This window comes from Akebia trifoliata, chromosome 2 (assembly GCF_017979445.1).
Source record: "Akebia trifoliata isolate Shusen 1 chromosome 2, ASM1797944v1, whole genome shotgun sequence".
In the NCBI taxonomy this organism is placed as follows: Eukaryota; Viridiplantae; Streptophyta; class Magnoliopsida; order Ranunculales; family Lardizabalaceae; genus Akebia; species Akebia trifoliata.
This window is the reverse complement of record NC_141376.1, coordinates 32,251,419-32,270,401: the sequence shown is the minus strand read 5'-3', so window position 1 is coordinate 32,270,401 and position 18,983 is coordinate 32,251,419. Positions and strand designations below refer to the sequence as shown.

At 33.6% G+C, this 18,983-nt stretch overlaps 1 long non-coding RNA gene across 1 annotated transcript; it reads left to right on the top strand.

The window, feature by feature from the left end:
* The first annotated feature begins 17,884 nt into the window (after positions 1-17,884).
* On the top strand, positions 17,885-18,520 carry LOC147410173 (uncharacterized). Its single transcript, XR_015170377.1, has 2 exons — positions 17,885-18,047; positions 18,234-18,520. It is a non-coding gene; the product is annotated as an uncharacterized LOC147410173 (long non-coding RNA).
* Positions 18,521-18,983: the final 463 nt, after the last annotated feature.

Below are 18,983 nucleotides of genomic sequence, written 5' to 3'. Positions count from 1 at the left end.
GGATTTGGACATTGTCTTTAAAACCGATCCACTATCTGGAATTTTTAAAAACTTGCGATTGATCCCTAAGAAGTTGGAGGTCTCGCCTCGATAACCATCACGCAAAAGCGGAATAACAACCATACCCGACATCTCGAGACCTAACAATACTTCAAACTCCTCAATGGTGGGAGTCATTTCGTGCCCTCCAAATCGAAAGAGGTTGAGCTCAGGAACTCAACACCTTAACATAGCCTCAATCAAGCTCTATTGCAATGGGACTTTAGGCAAAGAGAGTGTGCACACCAACTTGTTCAAAGCCCATTGAACCTTTTCACAAAAATAAAAAAAAAAATCAAAAAAATTAAAAAAAAAAAATCAAAAATCAAGAAAATACAAAAAATCAAAAATCAAAAAAATACAAAAAAGTCAAAATCAAAAAATCAAATAAAAATCTCAAAATATAAAAATCAAATAAAAAATCAAAAAGAATTTAAAAAATCCTTTTTGAGTTAAACTTCACTCTAATTTGTCAAAACACGACCGAAGATATATATGGATTTCTAAGACTCATCGCATTTTCATCAAATCCAAGATCTCACACGAGCTCCGTGCCATCGAGATCAACGAATTAATAAGTTAACTCTGTCAGACCTCGCGTTTGAGTAACCATTCTTTACAAAAGTCATCAATTCAATTGGTAATTCGAAGTCGTGTTTTGCAAAATTTCGTTTGGCCCGTACAAATAGAGGTTTAGTCTATTCTTTGCAGTTCTTTGCACACAATTCCTGCAAAGAAGGGCAGTTGTAGACACCCCAATTTGAACGACCCTCACTCGAAAGGGCCCAAAAATAGTAATTTTCCAATGAATTTGGCTAACGGGCCTCGAAGGCCTGAAGTATTAAAATTTGACATTTTTATCAAATTGAAGCCCCTAAAACCTCCCAACGGGTTAGTGGGCCCACCAAAAGGACTCGGCATGCTCCCATCTACCCCACTCTACTCAAAACATTGGTTTTTCGACAAAATTGACCAACGGACTTCAAAAGCCCAAATCACTAAAAAGTGTCGTTTTAATCGAACCGAGACCCTTAAGACCTCTCAATGGTCTAAGGGACCCACCAAAATGGTTTGACCTATTCTCCATTTTTCCAACTCTCACCGCTCCGCCTTTGTATCCAAGAATACCCGAATGCTCGATAAAATTCTCCAACTGGCCTAAAAGGCCCGATTTGCCAACACGTGGCATTTTTGATCGAACCAACGATTGTAAAAATCTCAAAAAAATTATTAAATTAAAAAATGTGAGACTTGGGATGCCTACCCTCTTCTACTTCCACCGCTCCGCCTCCGAATTCGCAAACACCCTAAGCTCATTCATAGCCCAAAAGCCCTCAATTCTTTCCTAAATTAATTTCTCACCTTACCCCTAACCTAAAATCGATCCCATATCACCTAAACCCTAAAATGAACCTACTCTCAAAAAGCTAACCTAAAACAAACCCCAAAACCCAAGCCCAATACACTAAAAGCCCACAAACCACTATCCATATCCAATCCACCTCTAATTCACAACCCATAACCCATTAATACTACCCACATCAACCAATCATCTTCTTCACATCAAAAGATGACACATGTCATCACCTTCACTCACCTCCCTCATCTAATTACCTATCCCCATCATCATTCTCTAAATAATTCATCTAACCCATATCACTTCTTTCCAAAATCACCTCAACCCGTACCCTACCCTAACCTAACCTATCCCTATTCTCTAACAGCATCAATCACCCACATCACAACCTACCCTAACCTAACCTATCACTATTATTTAACACCATCAACCACCCACTTCACAACCCATATCTTCTACACCCTAACCCATCATTCTCCCTTAAAACACTCCAACAAAATCACCTCAACCCATACCTCCCATCATCATCACCAAATTAACCTATACTCTTCTCTCTAATAAAAAAACTACCATCACAATCAACACACCCCATCACTTCACCCTCTCATCATATTTGCCACATGTTTTCATCCCCTTAATCCTCCCAAAAATCAATCTACCAACCTCTTACACAACCCATTCTCCTAAATCTAAATACCTCACCTCTTCAATCAACTTAACACTTATTCTCCAAACAACTCCCTTACACCCTCATTCCCCCATCAACCATCACTCATCTCACCCCACCAAACACTCAACCCAAATGGATTTGGGTAGGATCCAAATCATTTGGATCTAAACACTACCCATTTCCACTAATTACACAATTACCCTCATTTCTATTTTAAATTTCATACCCTTCACCTCTAAAACCAATGCTATTATCCATTCTCCTAACCTTTCACCCCATTATACCCCTAAAATCTTTTAAAATATCTATAAATACCATCCTCCTCTTCCCAAAAATGGTTAACCATTAGTACCAATTCTCACCAAAAAAAATTCTTACCAAGTCTTATAAAAAAATTGAATTCTCTAATCATCTCTTCTTTATTCTCACATGAATCTTCTACCAAAATATACATTCTCTCATATTCTACTAAGAATTCAAGAAGAATTTAGGAAGAAGAAGAAGAAGAAGAAGAAAAGAAGATTGAAGCTTCAAGGTGGGTTCAACAAAATAACCCCCTTTCTCTCTCTACTCTCTCCACTTCCCTCTCCTCTTATCCCCCTCATCTCTTTTATTTATTTTTAGCCTGCCTCTAGGATGTGATACCACCCTCCCTTATCTCCGGTAGATTGGGCCCCAGCCCGATTGAAAGTATAAGGGTTGTGATCCTTTTTCAAAATCAAATCAGTTTTAATCCTTAAAAGGTTTTGAGGCAATCGGTTTGAGGTTCATTTTCAACTCATGAGAATGGACCCTCAACCTTAGCCAATACTTTTCCAAATCACACATGGCTGTTAAGGCAAATGATTTATAAAGATCATTCCCATCAATGGAATGATCCTATAATCGAGCTGAAAGTAAATCCCTATTTGGGGTACAAATGCACCACACGTGGCACTTTATTTTTCGCTTCTTTCAATAAAAACATGACCGAGTTCTTTGAGGTTATCGCTACTTGACGGGGAGAAAAGGGTACCTATCACCTTCCCATTTTTCCAATCGAGCCGCTTACCCCGAATCCCAAGGTTTGATTAGTCCCTATCCATCGTGAGTCACTACGTGCCAAAAATGTACATCGGGTTACCATTCACACCCACTTACAAAATAAATGGTGGCAACTCCAATTCTTAGTAGATGTGGCCATCGTATTGGCGAAACCACGTATCCACGGGAAGAAAGAGAGAGATCCTCTTTTGGCTTTGGTCTGGTTTCTATTTATAGAGACTAGATTAAAGTTGAAAATTCCATGTAAATCCAAAACGAATCTAAACCTAATTGACTTCGTGTGAAATTATGTCGTCATTGCACAACATAAATCTTGAGGCAAAATAAGTTGACTTCACTACACCACGACTATGGTGGGCCCCATGGTCCTGGGTTTTAGTCTTGATCTTCATTGCATGCTTTTGATTGTGGTGGGCTAATTCTTTATTTTCATAATTGTCCTTGTATTGATCGTGCTTTTGACCTATACATTTAAACAAACAAAATTAAGCCCAAAATTCATAATTAATTCAAAAATAAGAAATAACATAGACTATAAATGCATTGTATCTAATTAGGGGAATTAATATATGTTTTATCGTTAAAGTCTTTATAAATTGGGCCTTAAATTTTGTAATTTTGTAGGCCCCGATTAATTGGCTTAACTTTACGCACAACTAACACCTAGGTAGTTTTGATACAAGTAGGATTCATATCATCTTCGTTATAGAGTCAATACCATATTTTCAATTTAAAGTTAAAAAAGAACAACTTGGGGAAAGGACTACATGGAAACCTAAAAATAATGAATGAATGAATGAAAGCCACCACAAAATGAGCACTAGGGTCATTAGTTGAAGGTAAAACTAGGCAAAAGAACTACCCGGGGTCTCGAAAAGGAGGGTACAGAGTGAACGCCATCATAAAGTGCACCTTCATAGACGTCGATTGCATCATGTGGTGGTATATGAAAATTCCAAAGAGATATATTCTTTACTTTCTACACCACTGGCACCAAGGTACTTTTGGTGTATTCATTGGATTCATATCATAAGGTTAAATAGATTAAAAATAAGTTGTTATAGAGCTTTTAGATCATCTATCATTGAGATAAAAAAATCAAGAGTCTTTTTAAATATTGGAGTTTGAAGATGAGAGCATTTAAGTTAATTTTTATTAGACTATAAGAGAAGACTGGTGAAAGGGGCAATACATCAATTTTAAAAATAGGGGTGGGTCTAAAACATTAACCAAAACGTAGAGGGGTAGTTTCAAAATCATTTATTTATGTAGATTTGAAACTACTCTACTCCTATAAATAAGTAGAAGTGTCAATGGATAATTGATATCTGAATTCCCAATATATTTTGAATAACTAAATATCTTTTGAAAATTTTGGATATTAGATTCAAAGAAGATTTTATATTGGAATCCTTATCTGACATTTCCATATCCACTCTAATAATATCCAATTCGAATTATAGGTTTAAAATGGCAACGGAAAACTTTGGAAAGAACAAAAACAAAATAAGAAAAAAATGAAACATATACAAAATAAAAAATATATATAAATTATGAAAAAAATATTAGACATTTAGTCTGTTATTAATATTTTCTTAGAAAAAAAACCAATATTAAATATCTATGCATGATAACATGTTTTTACACATAATTGTATATTTTACGATGAAAGTAAGTCTAACCATCAATGTATGTTTTGAGCAGAATAACACACCATTGAAGAAATTTGAAAACCAGAACTTTTATTTCTTTTGAAAAAAAAAAACATGTTGTAAACCACATGTTTAAATGTAAAAGATGCATTTAAAACGAAAAAAAAAACATGTTTTTGTTTTGAAAAAATCAAGTTATGCATGTAGTGCGCGGTAGCCAAATTTTTGACCTATATGACTATAGTTTTCGAATGAGCTGATTTTTTATGAATATAATCTCTATGGTGAGGAGATCATCCTCACAAAAAAATTAGTCTATATGTGAAATTTTTAGCTCATATATGACAAAATACTTTGACTATGCTATTAGCTGTTGAACCCGACTTTACAAATAAGCAAGACATTTTTTTTAAAATTTTAAAAAATGACTTTTTTGTTACTATGGACTGAAGGACCATGTAGAGCCTAGACCGGGTCCTCATTTGGATTATGTGGACTGCCATGTGGCTCAAATGAGTCTGCAAATGGACGACCATTGAATTACTAAATTTAAAATTTATATTCAATAGTGAAAAAAAATTCTTTTTTCAAATTTTTTTAGTAGTTTATAAAGTTGTATGATCTACGTACATGTGGTACCTAATCATGTTTTTTGGTGTCATGTGGACATGTGATCAGATTTGAATAAGGGGTTAGTTAAGTTGGTAAGGGTGACTCGGGTTTCCTCCCTTATCCAATATTATCAGATATTCGACAAGATAATCAAATTTGAATATTGATTTTGAGTACTCATCAGATTTTGGATTTCAATTCAAATATTGATTTTTTTTTTTTTTTGGATTCAGATTTGGACAATACTATATTCAATCCATTTAGCCCTATATATAAGGTTCAAGCTTTTGGAAAAAAGAAACACGTTGTGAAAAATAAGGAAAACAAAGAGTAGTCCCAAGGATTCCTCAGAAAATATACCCTAAAAACTGAAACTAGTGCCAGGATTAAAAGTACAAACATATGAGAAAAGTCTTAGAAAATGTTTCTCTAGAAATCTATACTGATCTCTAGGAAAGTAGTATTGATTTTTGGGAAATCTGTGTTTCTTTCCTTCTATATCAACCTTATTTTTGATACATAACCTCAAACGTCATTTTAGGTTTTTTTTTTTTTTTTTAATAGTGATTTAGACATGGCCCAATGTTTTGGTGAATATTTGACATCAGTCTTCTTAATAGATTAATGAGAAAAGACCCAAACCCGTGGGATCATCCGTTTAAAATTATTGCATTATTTGAAGTCAACAGATCAAATCTTATTAATTAATTAACTCAGGGCTGCGTCAAATTTTTTACATAATGTTACTTTTTTTTCTTCTTAAAGCAAGACTTTGTAAAAGACATGCAAAAGTTCAATTGAACAGATGGTGTCTACCTTTCCATCTCATGATGTTGTTTACAACCAACCCCACTTATTTAATCTCCTTAATCTTGTTTGCATTCCAGCTTAATTAACAATTCCTTGTAGAAGACTTCTCTTTTATCTCAATCTAAGGGCGTTCAACAAACCTTTCATGTCATACTACGTAAATTATTGTATTAAATATGCTTTGAAAATAATATATATATATATAGAATAATTTACCAAAACGGTAGAGTTTTCGAAATTAATTCCGAAAATGGTACACTGTAGCAATTAATTTCAAAAACGGTAAATTTACCGTTTTCGGAATTAATATTTTTTACCAAAACGGTAAAAACAGTAAAATATATTTTTTTAATATCGAAAATACCCTTTTTTGTTTTACATATATATTTACAATTTTAACCTTAAAAAAATGAAAATCCAACTAAAAAGATTCACTCTCTTTCGGTAATCCAACAATCATATGTATTTATAATTTTTTTTTTTACTGAAATCAATTTTATTTTTGTAATTTCAGTCAAAAAATAAAAAAGGGCATTTTCGGTATAAAAAAATACATTTTACTGTCTTTACCGTTTTGGTAAAAAAAATTAATTCCGAAAATGGTAAATTTACCGTTTTCGAAATTAATTGCTACAGTGTACCGTTTTGGTAAATAAACGAAAAGTTGTGCATGTTTTGGTAAATCTACCTATATATATATATGTATGGGGACGGTTCAGCAGCCCTAAAGTTTGCCAAGTTTGGTGCCAAACATTTGTGCCTATCTTTCTTATTTATTTTCTTTTCTAACTCAAATGATAATATAAAAGCTAAGAGTGCTGATATTCTAACTAGTAAGTCTTCACTCAGTCAATACTCCACTGACGTGTTATGGACATGGAACCATAGGCATTTTATTTGTGTATCCTGAGAAAACAGATCTATGATTCTGTGTCCGTAACACATCAGCCAAGTATTAACTGAGTGAAGACTTTCTAGTTAGGAAATCATTGTTCTAAAAATCATTTTATACTATTTAATATCTATTAGTCAAAGTTTATCTTTTATTGATGGAAAACAAAAGCATCAAATGAAGTTTGAGGCACCCCATCAAATCAAGAGCTCAGATTGGGAAAATACTCTCCACATGCCCAAATGAGATGGATCCCAACGAGAATATTGATTCCTAGGAAAATTGTGTAGTTCCTCTTGTTTCAATTGAATGATGCTGTACATCAAACCTAGTTTAAGGCTAGAAAACTCATTTATATAGATGTGGAAAGCGCTTCCTAACCTCAAACAATCGTCTGTATGACTGTCAATGGATATTGATCAGATGAAACATAGGACTATTCTAGTCCAATTTTATTTTATTTTTCTTTTCTGATATCCAAAATTCAATTCATACTCTAAATCAATATTCGAGTTCAATTATCTAATCGGATATCTGATTTCCAAACAAACAAGACTTAATAAATCGACTTTCAAACGCAAATATGTTTTCCAAGTTTGATCTAAAATCTGGATTCTGACAGATTCAAATTCATGAAAAAGATAGATATAAAACTGCCTTCATAGTTCCTTTAAGCCATTATGAATGGAATGTCACGATTTTTAGCCTAAAAAGCGAGAAAAGCTTTTATAGGGATTGAAGATGTCATTCATCATGTTTTGAAATTCACTTGGGGCGTTTTTTATAATGGGACATTTGAAAAGGGGTTTCGACATGTGTTAGTAGGTTGTGTTTTTGGATTTTGTGCTTCACGATTAGTGACGTTTTTTGGATATTGGGATACTTGTATTGCAATTAAATTACACGTTTGGAGTTGTTGTCCTAACATATCTAAGTATAAGTTGGTATAATTATTTTGTTCTATTATATGAGATAGATCTTTTTGAGTGCTAGGTTCTTCTTTTCTGAATAATTTTTCTAGTTTTATTGGAGTGGTTGTTGTTTCTGAGTGTTTTAAGGATCTAAGAGGTGGTAGCGTGGAGATTATTTTTTCATTTTTTAAATTGATTCCCATGTTTTTACATTATTTTTTAGCATGCAAACAAAGTTAGCATGATTTAGATCAACTTTGGTTTTTAACCAGTCAAAGAGAAATATGTGTTTTTGGGTACTCTCTATTTCTGAAAACTAATGTTGCTTTTCTTGGGAGAAGTTTGAAAATAACCAATTTTTTAAGGGGTGTGACACTATGTCCTTTTTAAACAGGGATTTTTCTATCTGAAATTCATTGTTTTATACTAGGGTTATCATGTTGACTTGTTTGGAGGGACTTCCGAAATCTGATTCGGTTAGGTTGTATTCTATTTCTCTATTTTTGTCGGTTGAGTAGACTGGGTATGATATATGAGAAGGGATTGTCCTATATGTTTGATTGTCTGTGGATCTAGGATTGGCTTCATAAGATGTGGAGGGTCTGGAAGTTGATGGTATAGAAACAAGATAAGAACTACCCTGTCTATTGAAATTTATTTGGATAGACCCATCTAGTCGTTCTGTTATGGAGTCGATTTGTTTATTCTCTTTTGGATCAAGTTCTTGGGCTGAAATTATTTCCCAGTTGTTGGCTATGTCTATTTCATTCCAAGTAATTGGTTTGGGGTCAAAACTTTGTTTCTAAAGTTTGTAAGGAATAGGATAGTTGTGTCTGATCTTTGTCCTGTGTAGGCAACATCATGGACCATAGTGTTCATTACTTTGTAGTAAACTCTTTAGATTAAGGCTATGTTTTCTGAGTGAAGTATGTCAAAGCCTTTAGTGTTTATTCTTATTGTTAAAGCTTTGGCTGTTGTAGGGCTGTCAGAGATATTGTAAAGTTTGGGAGATGATTAAAGTAGGCTGGGCCATCATGGAGGCTAGCTTCGACCATTCCTATTAGTTAGTCTTTGAATTTTCGGTGTCTTTTGTCACATACATAAACAAGGGAGGTTGTATTCAAGCCCAACCTAGTTAGTGGTTTTAAGATAACTTGGACACATCCAAAGTGGATGTATTTATATTTTTGTTTTAGTCGATCTATGATTTGTTGAGAAAATATTTGAATATTTTTTGTTTCTTGTGTGATATTTTGTGTTTGTTCTACGATTTTGATCACATAGTCACTTGAGTATTTTATTGAAGAGTGATTATTATAGATTTCATTTGATTTGCTTTTTGGGATGTCCCAATTTTTTAGAGATTGGGTTATTTCCTCGAAAAGAATTTCTTCCGTATTTTTTAGGGATATCGTTTGAATAGTATTGTCATTTGATGAAGACTCATCTGGTTTTTTCTTAAATTTTTGTAAAAATTTGTTCATCGTTTTTAGTTTTCTTAGAAAACTCCATGTTAATTAGTGGCTAGTCAACAACTTACTGCTAGATTTACACAAACTAGCCTTACCTTGCAACCAGGAAACCTTGAACCTAATTTTTAAAAGAGTTTTATAAAGAAGAATAAAAAATTGGGAAATGTTCAGCAACAAACATTTTGGCAAAACATTTTTCAAAACATGGGTTAGAGGTTTTGGAATGGGCTGCTTTTTGGTGAGGATGATCTCTACGGTGAGGAGATCATCATCACCAAAAATCAGCCCATTCCAAAACTTCTAACCCAATCAAAAATGGTTTACAAAAAATGGATGGTCCACGATTTTTCAACTTGTAAACTGGGGCTAGAAGTTTTGGAATGGGCTGATTTTTGGTTAGGATGATCTCCTCACCGTAGAGATCATCCTCACCAAAAATCAGCCCATTCCAAAACCTCTAACCTATGTTTTGAAAAATGTTTTGCCAAAATATTTGCCAAAATGTTTGTTGCTGAACAGGACCCCTAAAAAATTAGCAAATTTCTACAAAATTACAAGTAAAATCAAGAGAATTAACTTATGACAGTATTGTCAAACAATGAATAGTGAATAATAATTTTGACTTTTGAACAGTATTTTTGTAATATAAGGAGGTTTTATGGACAGGGAACACTATTTGCTTCCTTCACAATTTATGTTATGTGCTACCTTTACGAAGAACTTTTGATAATCGGGAAAGTCTTCTTCCTTTAGCTACTATCAAAATGTGCAGTGTGCATATGTTATAAAAAGTAAATATATTGATTTGACAAAATATTATAGAGGATATTATAAAGGTTTATACCTTGATCGAACTTTGAATAATAACTTTGATTTAACTAGAACGTTTTGGAAGGTTTGAGAAGAGCTAGGTGGCTTTGTGAGATTTGACCGACATTTTGAATAGTACATTTACATGTGTCCTTCTAACAATGAATCGATACTTTGAATAGTACAAACATGTGTCCTTATAACAACAAATCGACACTTTTTATCAGTATGGTACTAATGCTATGATGATGCTTTGGCAAATTTTACTTTGATGGGGCTTTGGCGAATTTTGATGATGCTTTGATGATGTTTTGATAATTTTTGGACGACGCTTTGGCAAATTTTTCTAGAAGCCAAAATCTTCCTTTTCTTCTTCTTGAAGAAAATGAACAAGGGAGTTTGAATAGGCAGATGACCCTTGAATTGATATGGATTGCTTGATGATTGTAATTTTTTAAAATAAGTTTTTGATTGCCAATAAAATTTGAGAAGTTTCTTTAGAATTTTTTGTGTTTGAGCTTCAAAGGAACTAGGATTTCTTTGAAGGATTTTGAGGGTTGTTTAGGTAGTAAAGCTTTTGAGAGTGGGGGAAAATCTTGGGGACTTTGGGCCTTTTGGATATCAAATTTATCCCATCATTTTACGTATACATACCTGTATAAAGTAGGAATAGATTCGTAGATTTGTTTTGAATAATCCCATTTCATGATCCATGGAAAACTTGTTTGGGCGAAAAATATCATATCTCGTAGGCTGGGTCATCAAAATTGAACTTTGTATTTTTGGTCAAGGTTTGAAGTTGTTGAAGAAAGTTTTGAGGAATGATGATAGGCATAGATCCAAAGGTTAACTACCAATTGGTGAAAAACTAGTTAGGGATTTGTTGTGGTTTAGTGGTGCAAAATTGGAGAAACCAAGAATGTCATCTTTTAGAGTTTTTAAAAAGGAGAACTTTAGTCCAGACATGCATGTAGTCCCAATAATTATATGGGATTTTTTTGCCAGACGGGTTTGAAACTGATCGGAGTGAACAAAATGGGGAATCCTACTCTGTTGGAGAAATGATGTGGAGGATTTTGAATTTTGAATATGCTATTTCATCATTTTTTCAGTATGGGTAATTATGACATTGAGAGAGGCTTGCCTCATAGAATTTTTGGGAGAGATTATGCTGTTTAGGGACAAGTTGGTAATTTGCAGGGAATATTCTGAAAATAATTTGGGGAGTCGAAAGGGAATCAAACATATTTCAATCAAGGGTTAAAATAATTTGGATAGATTTTTCTATATAATTTGACTTTGATATTAGGTCAAAAGGGTTGGTGTTAGGTGGGTTGTAAGGAAATTGAACAAGGGCTTTGCGTTTTATATTTGTTTTTCCTTGAGTGTTCATTTTTTTTGCAAAAATTATTTAGTTAAAAAGTCAGCTAAACAATTTGTTGAACCACTGATGAATTCGATATCAAAGTAAAAAAATAGACAATAGTGCTTGCCATCATGTAAAAATCTATTTTAAGGCAAAGTTTTTAACATCTTTTTGAAGAATGTCTTTGGTGGATTTACAATCGACTTTGATTAAAAAAAATTGGTTTAAAACGTACAAAACAATGGTGAGAATTTCTTTTTTGATAGTAGAATAATTTTGCTGACAGGTATTCCAAATACCTGAGGTGAATCTGACCAATTGTTTTTTGTTATTTTTTGGAAAGACTTGAAGGAGGATTCCTCCATAGCCTAATTTCGAAGCGTCTGTTTGAATGATCTTTCGGTATATTTAGGCAGGGGAGAAATTTTTTTACTTTTTGTTTAAGTTTCTGAATGGCAAGGGTGTGTTCATTTGTCGATAGCTGTTTTTCAGAATTTTTAGATTTTTTCAATCTAGAGAACAAGAGTTTTCTCTTTGGAACTAAATCTTTTATGAAGTTTAAGACATCCTAGAAATATTTGTAATTGTTTTTTGTCAGTAATCTCATCGGGGAATTTATCGGCAAAAGCTATGACTTTATTTGTTGGTGTTATCGTTTGATTCTCCATGTTGAAACCTAAAAATTGAATTGAAGATTGAAAAAGTTTAATTGTTCTTTGAGACAGAACTAGGCCATTTTTTATAATTACTTCTTTAAACAGATGTAGGTGTTTCTAGTGTTGATCTATAGAGTTTGAAAATAATATGATATCATCTATATAGACTAGAGAAAAGCTTTTATAGGGATTGAATGTGTCATTCATCATTTTTTTAAATTCACTTGAGGCATTTTTTAGGCCAAAGAACATGACATTCCATTCGTAATGGCCTAAATGAACTGTGAAGATAGTTTTATATCTATCTTTTTCGTGAATTTAACTCTGCCAGAATCTAGATTTGAGACTAAACTTAGAAAAAATATTTGCGTTTGAAAATTGGTTTATTAAGATTTGCTTGTTTGGAACTGGAAACCTTATTGCTTTTAAGACTTTTTTTAATGGTTTATAATTAATTACTAGGCGAGGCACTCGTCGTTCAAGTTCAACAGTCTTTTCTATATAGAAAGCTGCACAGCTCCAAGGGGTTTTGCATTTTCTTATTAAATTTTTTGCTAGAAGATCATTTATGTCATTTTGACATAACTCTAAATACCTTGCATTCATTTGGATGAGTCTAGCCTTTGTGGGTATTTTTGTTTCGACAAAATCAGGAATGTATGGAAGGGATACTTTGCGGGTTTTTTTGTGCCAGAAAGCATTCGGAAGTTCTAAACAACATGCTTTTATTAAAGTGTTTTCAAACATTTGTAATTATGGTGTAAAATATTTTGTAGAGAGTTTTTGTTGAAGGGATTTGTATATTGAATCTTGTTTTATAAAGCTCAGTTGGGATTCTTTGCTTTGGGTAAGGTTTAAAGTCATATGTATTTTTCCTATTCTAGGAGGATTTGAATATTTTACAGAGGTTTGGATTCCATGGTGATTGACTGTAAAGGGCTGGAGATCCATTTAGAAAGGTGTTCCTAGGATCATGTCTTGTTGAGGTTTGGAACTATTAAGAAATTTGTGGGATAACAGATTTTGTGTTTACAGATAGATGCGTTTGTTAATTTGTAGTTTATTAGAAGATTAGTGCGATCGACTGTGGCTATAGAAGAGGTTGTAGGTTCAAAAAACTTTTTAGGAATGATACCTTCTTTGATACAATTAATGTCTGCTCCTAGGAACTTGTGATGATGATGGGGAAGGTTTAGAGTGATTTGGGTATACCACTGTTGATATTGGTAATTTTTTATAGATCCTAAAAAGTGATTTATATTTTCTGTATTTTCTATTTCTAGATTTTGGATGATATTTTCTGTTGTGCTTGGATCATCATTTTGATCATATAGGAGTGCTTCGACTTTGATTTCGGATTTAAGTTGATTGATTTGTTTTGAAGATTTTGAAGAGTGAGAGGTTGAGGTTTTTTGTTATTCATTTTTTAGAATACTTCCTTTAGAGAGAAATGAAGATTATTTTTCTCTTGAACCAAAGTTTGTTTTGATGAAGTGAAGGGCTGAGTAGAATTGGTCAATATTTGTTTGAGATAATAATTTTTTTAGTGTGGGTCTTCAATTTTCTTTATTAGTTCTAGCACTAGTTCTTCATTTGTGGTGAGGACATTTATCTCAGGGTTTGATGAAGAATATAAGATTCAAGCTTTTGAAAAAAGAAACACATTGTAAAAAGTAAGGAAAACAAAGAATAGTCCTAAGGATTCCTCTGAAAATATATCCCTAGAAAATGAAACTAGTGCCTGGATTAAAAGTACCAACATATGAGAAAAGTCTTAGAAAATGTTTCTCAAGAAATCTATACTGATCTCTTGAAAAGTAGTATTGATTTTGGGAAATCTGTGTTTCTTTCCTTTTATCTCAACCTTATGTTTGATAGATAACCTCAAATGAAATTTTAGTTTTTTTTTAAAAGTGATTTAAACATGGCCCAATGTTTTGGTGAATATTTAACGTCAGTCTTCTTAATAGATTAATGAGAAAGACCCAAATGTGTGTCCTCATCTTCAAGTTCTAATAAAAAAAACCTTATTTGACCTATTGGAATAAAAACCCGTGGGATCATCCGTTTAAAATTATTGCATTATTTGAAGTCACCAGATCAAATCTTATTAATTAATTAACTCAGGGCTGCGTCGAACTTTTTACAAAATGTTACTTTTTTTTTTTTTCTTTAAACAAGACTTTGTAAAAGACATGCAAAATTTCAATTGCACAGATGGTATCCACCTTTCCATCTCATGATGTTGTTTACAGCCAACCCCACTTATTTAATCTCCTCAATCTTGTTTGCATTCCAGCTTAATTAACAATTGAATTCCTCGAAGGAGACTTCTCTCTTGTCTCAATCTAAGGACGTTCAATTAATCTTTCATGTCACAATATGTAAATTATTGGCATTAAACATGCTTTGAAAATAAAATATATATGTGTGGGCCTATCTTTCTTATTTAATTTCTTTTCTAACTCAAATGATAATTACAATAGGTGCTGATATTCTAACTGAAAAGTCTTCAATACTCGGCTGATGTGTCATAGACATGGAACCATAAACATTCTATTTGTGTATCCCAACAAAAGAGATCTATGATTCCGTGTCCGTAACATGTCATGTGAGTATTAACCCAGTGAAGACTTTCTAGTTAGAAAATCATTATTCTAGAAACGTGGCTCATTTCAGAAAAGCCATTTTATACTACTTAATATTTATTAGTCAAACTTTATCTTTTATTGATGGAAAACAATAGCATCAAATGAGGCTTGAGGCTCTCCATCAAATCAACAGCTCAGATTGGGAGAATACTCTCCACATGCCGCAATGAGATGGATCCCAAGCAGAATATTGATCCCTAGGAAAATAGTTTTGTTCCTATGGTTTCAATTGAATTACGCTGTACATCAAACCTAGTTTAAGGCTAGAAAACTCGTTTATATAGATATGGAAAGCACTTTCTAGCCTCAAACAATCGTCTGTATGACTGTCAATGGATATTTGATCAGATCAGATCAGATCAGATCAAACATAGGACTATTCGAAGCCAATTTTTTTTTTTTTCTGATATCCAAAATTCAATTGATACTCTAAATCAATATTCGAGTTCAATCGGATATCTGATTGGGATATAAGATATTATTGGAGTGCATATTTCGATATCCATATCAAATATTTGAAAATTTCAAATAATATTAATTAATTACTCGAATACAGATTCACTCAAATTAGAGTCAGATAATCAACTATCCATCGACAGACATAATCAATTATAAGGTTGAAAAAAAAATGCTGATGAGACATAAAACCCTGATTTCCTAGAGATCAATACTGATTTTCTAGGGATTCATTACTGGGAGAATCCCTAGGAATGTATTTCTATTTCAGCCATACCTTTGATATTATGGGCCCCAGAACATTCTTTGGGGAGTAAAATACTTGACTCAAACATGGGCAGAGAAGAGATGAGATGAGATGAGACGATATTCTTTAGTGATTTCCACATCGACAAGATTCCTAGGAACAGGTATTAATCCCAAAGGAAACATGTATTTTTTCCCACCCATCTCAGGGGTATGCTTGATGGTGTGCATCAGACATAAGTTTGAGGTTAGAAAAGTCCATATATATATATATATATATGGGTCCCGTTCGCCACCCTTAGTTTTACCACACACTTTAACAAACGCGTTTTGTCTTACATGGGTTAGAAGTTTCGGAATGAGCTGATTTTTGGTGAGGATGATCTCTATGTGAGGAGATCATCCTCACCAAAAATCAGCTCATTCCAAAACTTCTAACCCCATCAAAATTGATTTACAAAAAATGGACGGTCCACGATTTTTCAACGTGTAAACATGGGGCTAAACATTTCGGAATGGGCTGATTTTTGGGGAGGATGATCTTCTAATCATAGAGATCATCCTCACCAAAAATCAACTCATTCCAATACTTCTAATCCATGTAGGACAAAAAACGTTTGTTAAAGTGTGTGGTAAAACTTAGGGTGCTGAACATTTCCCTATATATATATATATATGGTTTCGTTTGGCACCCTATGCTTTACCCTACGTGTTTTGGAATAGGCTAATTTTTGGTGAGGATGATCTCTATGATGAGGAGATCATCCTCACAAAAAACCAGCTCATTCTAAAACTTCTAATCCCATCAAAAATGATTTACAAAAAATGAACGGTCCACGATTTTTCAACTTGTAAACATGGGGTTAGAAATTTCACAATGGACTGATTTTTGGTGAGGAGGATCTTCTAACTATATAGATCATCCTCACCAAAAATCAGCCCATTCCAAAACTTCTAACTTGTGTAGGACAAAACACGTAAGGTAAAGTGTAGGGTAAAGCATAGGGTGTCGAATATTTCCCATCTATATATGGGTCACGTTCAAGGGCCAACTTTTTGGCAAAACATTTTTCAAAACTTGAGTTAGAAGTTTTGGAATGGGCTGATTTTTCGTGAGGATGATCTCTACGGTGAGGAGATCATCATCACCAAAAATCTGCCCATTCCAAAACTTCTAACCCCATCTAAAATAGTTTACAAAAAATGAACGGTCCACGATTTTTCAACTTGTAAACATGGGTTAGAAGTTTTGGAATGGACTGATTTTTGGTGAGGATGATCTCCTCACCGTAGAGATCATCGTCACCAAAAATCAGCCCATTTCAAAACTTCTAACTCATGTTTTGAAAAATGTTTTGTCAAAAAGTTTGCCAAAAAGTTGGCCATTGAACGCTACCCTCTCTCTATATATATATATGGGAAATGTTCAACACCAAACCATTTACCCAACCATTTGCCTAACCATTTTTGTCTTACATAGATTAGAAGTTTTGGAATGGGCTGATTTTTGGTGATGATGATTTCTATGGTGAGGAGATCATCCTCACCAAAAATCAGTCTATTCCAAAACTTCTAACTCCATCACAAATGCTTTATAAAAAATGGATGGTCCACGACTTTTCAACTTGTAAACATAGGTTAAAAGTTTTGGAATAGGCTGATTTTTGGTGAGGATGATCTTCTCACCATAGAGATCATCCTCACCAAAAATCAGTCTATTTCAAAACTTCTAACCCATGTAAGACAAAAATGATTGGGCAAATTGTTGAGTGAATGATTGGGCGCCGAATCATTTGTATGTATGTATGTATGCATATGTGTGTATATATATATAGGGTCAGGTTCAAAGGACAACCATTTCTACACACATATAGACAACGTGTTTTGTCTTATATGGGCAAAAATGTTTGGAATGGACTGATTTTTTGTGAGGATGATCTCTGTGATGAGGAGATCATCCTTGCCAAAAATCAGCTCATTATGAAACTTCTAGACCGTCCAATTTTTGTTGAAAAATTATAGACCGTCCAATTTTTGTAAATCAATTTTGATGGGTTACAAGTTTTGGAATGGGATGATTTTTTTCCAGGATGATCCCCTCATCACAGAGATCATCCTCACAAAAAATCAGTCCATTCCAAACATTTTTGCCCATATAAGACAAAACACGTTGTCTATATGTGTGTAGAAATGGTTGTCCTTTGAACCTGACCCATATATATATATATATATATATATATATATATATATAGTTATATGCAAAAGCATAGGAGGATTATATGGCACAAGTACAATCGGGGATGGCTTCCTCTTTACCTTCTCTCTTTGGCTTAAGCAAAACCTTTCTCCACCCTAAATTCCGCAAGTACTCATATGTGAGAGCTCAATTCTCTGGCGATGAAGGTAACTCTCTCTCTCCCAAGTTGTAGGGTCCATAATATATACCTTCTCTACCAAGACACAGAGAGAGTATAATAAGAGAGACCAAGAAACACTATCAAATTACAAACTTCTATCTTTTCTAAAGGAACCATAAAGGACCCTTTCAACTAATCATTCATGCATTTTTTCTTGTGCTTTTCTTCACAGGAAGGTCGATGAACATTGGGGATGAAAACTTGCTAGTTTTGAGAGAGAGACTAGAGGTGTTGAGAATGAAGGAGAGATTGAAGAGATGCAACAGATTTCAACATGGGTGGTGTTATCCATCTGGGTATGATAAAAAATTCAAAAGAGACGCCAAAGTATCAGAGTCCTTATTGCTTTTGGGTTTAGTATGTAGGAATCTTAGTCTTACTTTTGTTATTGGTTCTCTTCTTCTTTGCCTTGCTTCCCTTGTAATTCATTTGAATCGATGAGATATCTTTGTTAAAGAATTGTGGCCTTGTTAAGTATTTTAAGATTTTGTTGAAATTAATAAGGTGCATCATGCATGCCTGTTGAGGAAGAAAGGGTTGAAGTTTGTGATGTAGAGTTTTTTTCTGTCGTTGTTCTTGTTGTTGTCTGGTGGAGTAAAAAAACCAAAAGCTATAAGAAATTTGGTGTGGCCGCCGCTCAAAATAGGTGACGTAAATAGTAGCAAAACCATGTGGGGTCCCTAAGGCTAAGGGGGTGACAACACAATCTCTAAACGGTTTCTTCAAATTCAGTATTTGATGAGGGGTTGATCTAAATTCTAATACTAGGAAAACGTGCAAATGGTTTTGGATGCTTTACTTTTGCCTTGGCCATGCCATTGTTGGTCTGGCGAGGCAAGTTGCAACCTACTTGATGTAAATAATCCATATATTTATTTTGAGCTAAGAATGGATAATGATTAACAAAGCTTTTTTAGCTATT